Genomic DNA, 9511 nt, shown 5'->3' with positions numbered 1-9511 from the left:
CTGCTAATAAAGCAAACAGAATATCGGCATGTATTAAAAAGGGATCAACTCCAGAGTTCCAGTTCTGGGCACCAGTCCTCAGGAAGGATGTACTGGAAATGGAGCGAGTACAAAGAAGGGCAACAAAGCTAATAAAGGGTCTGGAGGATCTTAGTTATGAGGAAAGGTTGCGAGCACTGGACTTATTCTCTCTGGAGAAGAGACGCTTGAGAGGGGATATGATTTTAATTTACAAATACTATACTGGTGACACCACAATAGGAATAAAACTTTTTAGCAGAAGAGAGTTTAACAAGACTCGTGGCCACTCATTAAAATTAGAAGAAAAGAGGTTTAACCTTAAACTACGTAAAGGGTTCTTTACTGTAAGAGCAGCAAAGATGTGGAGTTCCCTTCCACAGGCGGTGGTCCCAGCGGAGGCATTGATAGTTTCAAAAAACTATTATATAAGCACATGAATGACCACAACATACAGGGATATGTAATGTAATACTGACATAATCACACACATAGGTTGGACTTGATGGACTTGTGTCTTTTTTCGACCTCACCTACTATGTAACATCACTTCCAGTCCAGGGCCAAAGTAAACAATGTTTTTTTTTTTTAAAAAAAGGAAAAAAAAATAAATGTGATTTTTTGCTTTTAACCACTTCACCCCTGGAAGAATTTACCCCCTTCCTGACCAGAGCACTTTTTGCGATTTGGCACTGTGTCGCTTTAACTGACAATTGCGTGGTCGTGCGACGTGGCTCCCAAACAAAATTGACGTCCTTTTTTTCCCACAAATAGAGCTTTCTTTTGGTGGTATTTGATCACCCCTGCGCTTTTTATTTTTTGCGCTTTAAACAAAAAAAGAGCGACAATTTAGAAAAAAACACATTATTGTTTACTTTTTGCTATGATAAATATCCCCCAAAAATATATATAAAAATTTTTTTTTCCTCAGTTTAGGCCGATACCTATTCTTCTACATATTTTTGGTAAAAAATCGCAATAAGCGATTATTAATCGGTTTGCGCAAAAGTTATAGCGTTTACAAAATAGGGGATAGTTTTATGGCATTTTTATTAATATATATTTTTTTTAAATGGCGGCGATCAGCGATTTTTATCGTGACTGCAACATTATGGCGGACACATCGGACATTTTTGACACTTTTTTGGGACCATTGTCATTTATACAGCAATCAGTTCTATACAAATGCACTGATTCCTGTGTAAATGACACTGGCAGTGAAGGGGTTAACCACTAGGTGGCAGTGTAGGGGTTAAGTGTGTCCTAGGGGCGTGTTTCTAACTGTGAGGGGCATGGCTGTGTGTGACACGTCACTGATCTCTGCTCCGATGACAGGGAGCAGAGATCAGTGACCCATTCACTAGGCAGAACGGGGAGATGCTGTTTACATTAGCATCTCCCCGTTCTTCCTCTCCGTGAGGCGATCGTGGGTTTCCCCACGGCGATTGAGTCTGCAGGACCCACGGCCCGACTCACGTAGCTTGCCGCGGGCGCACGTGCCCGATGGCCGCCTCTTAAAGGGAAACGTACAGGTAAGTGATTCTGCCTGTATGAGCCCTTCTGCCGCAGTATATCTGCGTGAGGCGGTCGGCAAGCGGTTAAAGGTAGGGGAGAGATTTGGGGTCTTATTGAGCCCAGATCTCTTCATAAAGAGGACCTGTCATCTCTTATTTCCACCACAAAGGATGTTTACATTACTTGTAATAGGAATAAAAGTGATACAAAAAATAAAAGGGACAGTGTAAAAATAAATAAGAAAAACATTTTTAAAGTGCCCTCATCCCTCTGTGCTCATGCGCAGAAGCAAACGCATACGTGAGTCACGCACATGTGAGGAATTCTAGTGCTAGACCCCCTCTTTAATTCCAAACAGGTAACCTGTAAACATTTTTAGAGGCCTGTAGAAAGAGCAGTCAGTTCCGAGCGCGTAGCATGTGTTGCACACCGAGTGATCCTCTCCATCTGACATCACCTCCACCTGTGAGTGCATTCCAGATGCGCTCCAAATTGGCGCAAGGCAGTCCTGGGATACAATCCAGCGTCCTTGGCTCCCCTTGTCTGATCTGACAGATCCATCTGCCACAGTGGTTCCTGTAGGACTGGATGGTTTCAACGGTGTATACTACTGATGAGCCTATATTTATTTTAGGTCCTGTGAGTTTTTATAACAGTTGTTCATTAAAATTGTATTTTATATGCTGCACTTAGATGGCGCTTTCTCTCTTTTTTTCCTTTTATCCCGATCTTCTATTTTCTCCACTGTAGGCGGCACTCGAACGCAGCTGCATTGGAGTTGGAGGGGAAGTCAAGAGGAACAAGGTTTCTCTATGGTTTCCTGGGTCACACGGGCAGCTATCTGTTTTTATGCTGCCACCACATGTTACTCTGGCAGCCATCTTGGGTCAGGCAGAGCCTATTTAATGGTCTGTCTCACAGGTTTGGTGCGCATTTCATGTGCAATTAGCAGCAAGGAGAGGTTCCTAATGAGTAGGGAAAGGTTAGGGACAGGCCATCCTTCCTGGAGGCCTCCATCATTCTGCCCCTCAAAATAGATGCTGTCCAAGACCACATCCAAGACCTGCTCTGCTACTCATCACTGTTGCATTCTGTGAGTGTTCCTGGCTGGGCACCTTCCGGGGTTGTGAATTGCTGAAATTTAACAGTTACACAGGTTATGCTCTCTGCAACTGGACTATGAGTATTTGCTGCCGCGGAACCACGCTGCACCTCCATACACACTGGTAAAAAGGTTGCGCAAGACTGCATTAGTGTGATCGTCACTGGGAAGAATACTCCTTACATTTGTGGACATTGGGAAGAATTACCCCCTTATAGGTAGCTAAAAAGATCATCAACTTACCTGAGCGGCAGAAATTGCTCATTGCTCAAGGAACCCCCAGCGACCTCGGGGGGAACCCTGGTTGAGAAGCCCTGCCTTAGCCTAACCAGGACTGTTTTTAAGCCAGGGCAAAAGGGGCAGCTGGCCTGGGCCCCATCATTGTTGTGGGGCCCAAAGCAGCTGCCTCATACTTGCCAACTCATTACATTGGAGCTTTGTGTACAATTCTTTCATTCACTCTAGTGGCCAGTGTGAAGGTCCCCCTTACATTGGTGGTCAGTGTAAATCCCTCTTTACATTGGTGGTTACTAGGGATGAGCCGAACACCCCCCTGTTCGGTTCGCACCAGAAAATGCGAACAGGAAAAAAGTTTGCTCGAACACGCGAACACCGTTAAAGTCTATGAGACACGAACATGAATAATCAAAAGTGCTAATTTTAAAGGCTTATATGCAAGTTATTGTCATAAAAAGTGTTTGGGGACCTGGGTCCTGCCCCAGGGGACATGGATCAATGCAAAAAAAAGTTTTAAAAACGTCCGTTTTTTCAGGAGCAGTGATTTTAATAATGCTTAAAGTCAAACAATAAAAGTGTAATATCCCTTTAAATTTCGTACCTGGGGGGTGTCTATAGTATGCCTGTAAGGGGGCGCATGTTTCCCGTGTTTAGAACAGCCTGACAGCAAAATGACATTTCGAAGGAAAAAAAGCCATTTAAAACTACCCGTGGCTATTGCATTGCCGACAATACACATAGAAGTTCATTGATAAAAACGACATGGGAATTCCCCACAGGGAAACCCCGAACCAAAATGAAAAAAAAAAAAATGAAGTGGGAGTCCCCCTAAATTCCATACCAGGCCCTTCAGGTCTGGTATGGTTATTAAGGGGAACCCCGGCCAAAATTTAAAAAAAAATGACGTGGGGTTCCCCCTAAATTCCATACCAGACCTCTGGTATGGATTTTAAGGGGAACCCCGCGCCAAAAAAAAAACGGCGTGGGGTTCCCCCAAAAATCCATACCAGACCCTTATCCGAGCACGCAACCTGGCAGGCCGCAGGAAAAGAGGGGGGGACGAGAGTGCGCCCCCCCCCCCTCCTGAACCGTACCAGGCCACATGCCCTCAACATTGGGAGGGTGCTTTGGGGTAGCCCCCCAAAACACCTTGTCCCCATGTTGATGAGGACAAGGGCCTCATCCCCACAACCGTGGCCGGTGGTTGTGGGGGTCCGCGGGCGGGGGGCTTATCGGAATCTGGAAGCCCCCTTTAACAAGGGGACCCCCAGATCCCGGCCCCCCCCCTGTGTGAAATGGTAAGGGGGTACTTACCCCTACCATTTCACTAAAAAAGTGTCAAAATAGTTAAAAATGACAAGAGACAGTTTTTGACAATTCCTTTATTTAAATGCTTCTTCTATCTTCCTTCATCTTCTTCTTCTTCTGGTTCTTCTGGCTCTTCTGGTTCTTCCTCCGGCGTTCTCGTCCAGCATCTCCTCCGCGGCGTCTTCTATCTTCTTCTCCTCGGGCAGCTCCGCACCCATGGCATGAGGGGAGGCTCCCGCTCTTCTCTTCATCTTCTTCTTCATCCTCTTCTCTTCTTCATCTTCTTCATCTTCATCTTCTCTTCTTAATTTTCTTCTGCGGGCCGCTCCGCATCCATGCATGGAGGGAGGCTCCCGCTGTGTGACGGCGTCTCCTCGTCTGACAGTTCTTAAATAATGGGGGGCGGGGTCACCGGGTGGCCCCGCCCCCCTCTGACGCACGGGGACTTGACGGGACTTCCCTGTGACGTCACGGGGAATGCCATAGGGAAGTCCCGTCATGTCCCGTGCGTCAGAGGGGGGCGGGGTCACCGGGTGGCCCCGCCCCCCGTTATTTAAGAACCGTCAGACGAGGAGACGCCATCACACAGTGGGAGCCTCCCTCCATGCATGGATGCGGAGCGGCCCGCAGAAGAAAATTAAGAAGAGAAGATGAAGATGAAGAAGAGAAGAGGATGAAGAAGAAGATGAAGAGAAGAGCGGGAGCCTCCCCTCATGCCATGGGTGCGGAGCGGCCCGAGGAGAAGAAGATAGAAGACGCCCCGGAGGAGATGCTGGACGAGAACGCCGGAGGAAGAACCAGAAGAGCCAGAAGGACCAGAAGAAGAAGAAGATGAAGGAAGATAGAAGAAACTTTTAAATAAAGGAATTGTCAAAAACTGTCTCTTGTCATTTTTAACTATTTTGACACTTTTTTAGTGAAATGGTAGGGGTAAGTACCCCCTTACCATTTCACACAAGGGGGGGGGGCCGGGATCTGGGGGTCCCCTTGTTAAAGGGGGCTTCCAGATTCCGATAAGCCCCCCGCCTGCAGACCCCCACAACCACCGGCCACGGTTGTGGGGATGAGGCCCTTGTCCTCATCAACATGGGGACAAGGTGTTTTGGGGGGCTACCCCAAAGCACCCTCCCAATGTTGAGGGCATGTGGCCTGGTACGGTTCAGGAGGGGGGGGGGCGCACTCTCATCCCCCCCTCTTTTCCTGCGGCCTGCCAGGTTGCTTTCTCGGATAAGGGTCTGGTATGGATTTTTGGGGAAACCCCACGCCGTTTTTTTTTTTTTTTTTTGGCGCGGGGTTCCCCTTAAAATCCATACCAGACCTGAAGGGTCTGGTATGGAATTTAGGGGGAACCCCACGTCATTTTTTTTTTTAATTTTGGCCGGGGTTCCCCTTAATATCCATACCAGACCTGAAGGGCCTGGTATGGAATTTAGGGGGACACCCCCACGTCATTTTTTTTTTTTAAATTTTGGTTCGGGGTTTCCCTGTGGGGAATTCCCATGCCGTTTTTATCAATGAACTTTTATGTGTATTGTCGGACCGGCAATTCATTAATAGCCGCGGGTAGTTTTAAATGAGTTTTTTCCTTCGAAATGTCATTTTGCTGTCAGACTGTTCTAAACACGGGAAACATGCGCCCCTTTACAGGCATACTATAGACACCCCCCAGGTACGAAATTTAAAGGGATATTACACTTTTATTGTTTGACTTTAAGCATTATTAAAATCACTGCTCCTGAAAAAACGTCCGTTTTTAAAACTTTTTTTTGCATTGATACATGTCCCCTGGGGCAGGACCCGGGTCCCCAAACACTTTTTATGACAATAACTTGCATATAAGCCTTTAAAATTAGCACTTTTGATTTCTCCCATAGACTTTTAAAGGGTGTTCCGCGGCATTCGAATTTGCCCGAACACCCCAAATTGTTCGGTGTTCGGCGAACTTGCGAACAGCCAATGTTCGAGTCGAACATGAGTTCGACTCGAACTCGAAGCTCATCCCTAGTGGTTACTGTGAATGCTCCTATTACATTAGTGGTCAGTGTAAATCCCCATTACATTGGTGGCCAGTGTAGAAACCCCTCTTTATATTGGTAATCGTTAAAAAAATCCAAACTTGCATTTTTGGTCAGTTTCGAATCCTCCCTTACATTGGTGGTCCATGTAGAAGCCCCATTTAAATTTGTGGTGAATCCCCCTTACATTGGTGGCCAGTGTAGAAATTCCCCTTTATTGGCTGTTGATGTAAAATCCCCCATTACATTGGTTGTCAGTGTAAATTCTTCATAACATTGGTGATCAGTGTACATTTCCCTTTACATTCGTGGTAAGTACAGAATTGCCCTTACACTGGTGGTCAGTGTAAATCCCCCTTTACATTGGTGTTCAGTGTAAATCCCTCCTAACATTGGTGGTCAGTGTAGAAGTGTCACCTTACATTGGTGGTCAGTACAAATCTTCTCAACAATGGTTGTCAGTTTAAATTCCCCCTTTCATGGAGGTCATTGTATATTCCCCCTTACACTGGTGGTTGGTGTAAATGATCTTATTACATTGGTGTCAGTGTAGAAATCCCTCCTTTTCTATTGGTAGGTGGTGTAAAATCCCCCGTTACATGGTGGTCAGTAAATATTCCCCCTCACATTGATGATCAGTGTAAATCCCCCCCTTATTGGTGGTAAGTGCAGAATTGCCCTTACACTGATGGTCAGAGTAAATCCCCTTTTACATTGGTAGTCATTGTAAATTCCCCATTCCATTGGTAAAATTCCCCACTATATACTTGCCAAAGATTTCCAGCTTTGCTCTACATGATTCAGAGTTTGCCACAGTGTACTGCCTCCTAACTAATCGCATCCCCCACCACTGCCACTATAAAGAAAATCAATACAAGATTTTATTCCATTGGTACCAAACCCCTGACCTGCTCCACTCCAAATGCCCCTCGGCCGATCCCCGCTGTTGGCGCTGTTGTAATGATATAGGGATGCTATATAATACCTACTGGACCTGCCCTTTAATAGTCCCCTATTGGCAAACGGTACACTCCTTACTCCATTCCATCTTTGGCTCTTGGGTGCCCTCCAACCCGAAAACTTTTTTCCTGGGCCTGCCACCCCCCTCTTTTTCTAAATTGTCAAAAAAGCTCTTAGCCCAGGTGCTAACAGCAGCTCAGTGTTTGGTGGCCCTGAAATGGAAGAAGAGGGAACCCCCCTCACTGTTTGAACTGCGTTCCAGGTTTAGAGATGTTAAAAGGATGGAGTACCTGACAGCCTCCCTAAATAACACTCTCGATATACACAATTGAGTGTGGGAGCCGTGGTTTATGCTGGAGACCCCTACAACCCCATACCCTGATGAACCCTGACCTTGAGGAGGTCGCTTGTGCCTGTGTTTGGTGTCCCCGGGTGGTGCAGAGCTCCCGGAGTGGGTGGTTGTCCTCTCCCATCCTTTCTCCCCTACGCTCTATCTGGTCTCCTCTACTTTCTCTCGCTTTTCTGATTCTCCCTAACCCTTTCATTCTATTCTTCCTCTCCTCCATACGTCCGCACGCACTTTTGCAGGTTAGACTTTGCTATACTACAGAAATTCTGAATCCTACTCAATCAATCTGATAATGCCACATACTGTCCCTGGATGTATGATTTACATGTCTTAACCACATTTTTTCACTGGCTATACTTTATTTTGATAACCTACCAGATATATGCTCTCTACAACAACGTGTGTTTTTTTATATTTTCTGTTGGAAATTTTTGAAAATCAATAGAAAATGTCAGTTCTCAAAAAAACAGTGAGCCATAATGTGTGCTGTAACCTCTAGCAGCCAGTCAGTAAGCAGTAATGATACACTGTAACCTCTAGCAGCCAGTCAGTGAGCAGTAATGATACACTGTAACCTCTAGCAGCCAGTCAGTGAGCGGTAATGATACACTGTAACCTCTAGCAGCCAGTCAGTGAGCGGTAATGATACACTGTAACCTCTAGCAGCCAGTCAGTGAGCGGTAATGATACACTGTAACCTCTAGCAGCCAGTCAATGAGTGGTAATGATACACTGTAACCTCTGGCAACCAATTGCAATCGCAGCTTGATCTGATTCTGTAAACTGATTTTGAGTCTAGCTGCTACTTATTGTATGTCGCAAAGCACATGGAGAGCGAAATTGCATGAAAGAGGGGCCCAAGAAAATGTTTGCCCAGGGTCCAGTCATAATTGAAGACGGCCCTGTGCCTAACAAAATATTTGAACTAAACAATAACCGTTCCTTCTATTCTGCCTAGTCAAGACTGCAAGGCAGACACAGCACTGCTGAAAAACAAAATCCACAAAGAACGGTTCTACATTTACAGCCAATCAAAGTCCACAAACCATGGTGCGTCACTTGTTTCTGAGTAAATTTTGCCTTCAAAGGTTTTCCAGATTAGAAGAAGGACGTTTCTGATATTGAGAAGTCTGCAAGAGGAGCTGAACGCCTATTTAGTAAATATAAAACACATACCTATGAAGAAAACTTTTCAAGTAACAAGTACAGGTATCATAAAATAGTCATCATTAACCACTTAAGGACCGAGCCTCTTTTTGAGATTTGTTTTTACAAGTTAAAAACAGTTTTTTTTTGGCTAGAAAATTACTTAGAACCCCCAAATATTATACATTTTTTTCTAACACCCAAGAGAATAAAATGGCGGTCATAGCAATACTTTCTGTCACACCGTATTTGCGCAGCGGTCTTACAAGTGCACATTTTTGGAAAAAATACACTTTTTTTAAATTAAAAAATAAGACAACGGTAAAGTTAGCCCAATTTTTTTATATTGTGAAAGATAAAGTTACGCTGAGTAAATTGATACCCAACATGTCACGCTTCAAAATTGCGCCCGCTCGTGGAATGGCGACAAACTTTTACCCTTAAAAATCTCCATAGGCGACGTTTAAAATTATTCTACAGTTTGCATGTTTTGTGTTATAGGAGGAGGAGGTTTAGTGCTAGAATTATTCCTCTTGCTCTACCGATCACGGCGATACCTCACATGTGTGGTTTGAACACCTTTTTCATATGCAGGCGCTACTCACATGTTCGCTCCTGCACGCAAACTCGGCGGGACGGAGCGCTATTAAAAAATGTTTTGTTTTTTTTTCTTATTTATTTTACCTTTTATTTTTGATTTTTACACTGTTCTTTTTTTAAAAAAAAAAGCATGACAGGACCTCTTATACATGAGATCTGGGGTCAAAAAGACCTCAGATCTCATATTTACACTACAATGCAATAAAAAAAAAAAAAATTGGCATTTAAAAAAAAAAAAAAAAAAAAGCCCTTTAAGAGGTG

Source organism: Aquarana catesbeiana, linkage group LG09, assembly GCF_042186555.1.
Source record: "Aquarana catesbeiana isolate 2022-GZ linkage group LG09, ASM4218655v1, whole genome shotgun sequence".
Lineage (NCBI taxonomy): Eukaryota > Metazoa > Chordata > Amphibia > Anura > Ranidae > Aquarana > Aquarana catesbeiana.
Note: the sequence above shows the minus strand (reverse complement) of the source record.